Below are 407 nucleotides of genomic sequence, written 5' to 3'. Positions count from 1 at the left end.
CTGACAGTACTGCAACAAATACCACGGAAGTTTTTTAGAAGCAAAACCAAGGGATTTTTCGGGTGAAAGCTATGCCTCCGGGATGCGCTGTTTTGCATGCTAACCACGACTCAAGATCCTTGAATAGCCAGGGTTTGCTTTTTCTTTTCAATTTTCAAATTCCCTTAAACCAAAGGCTGGGCTTCAAACAATCTGGTCTGGGAAGAATCCCGCCTCACCCTTCCTGAGTGTGGGAACTTGACTCCGCCTCGCCCACGACCTGGAGAGGGAGAAAGGAACAGCTCCAAGGAAGGCGGGAGAGGCCGGGAAGCCATCCCACCAGCCCGGCTGGGCAGAGCGGTGAGTACCAGGCACCAGACACCGCGCAGCTCCAGGGTCCGAAACGCCTCCGCCACCCACGCCCGCTC

The sequence above is a fragment of the Myotis brandtii genome, unplaced genomic scaffold (genome assembly GCF_000412655.1).
Source record: "Myotis brandtii unplaced genomic scaffold, ASM41265v1 scaffold1458, whole genome shotgun sequence".
Classification (NCBI taxonomy): Eukaryota; Metazoa; Chordata; class Mammalia; order Chiroptera; family Vespertilionidae; genus Myotis; species Myotis brandtii.
This window is presented reverse-complemented; position numbering follows the sequence as displayed.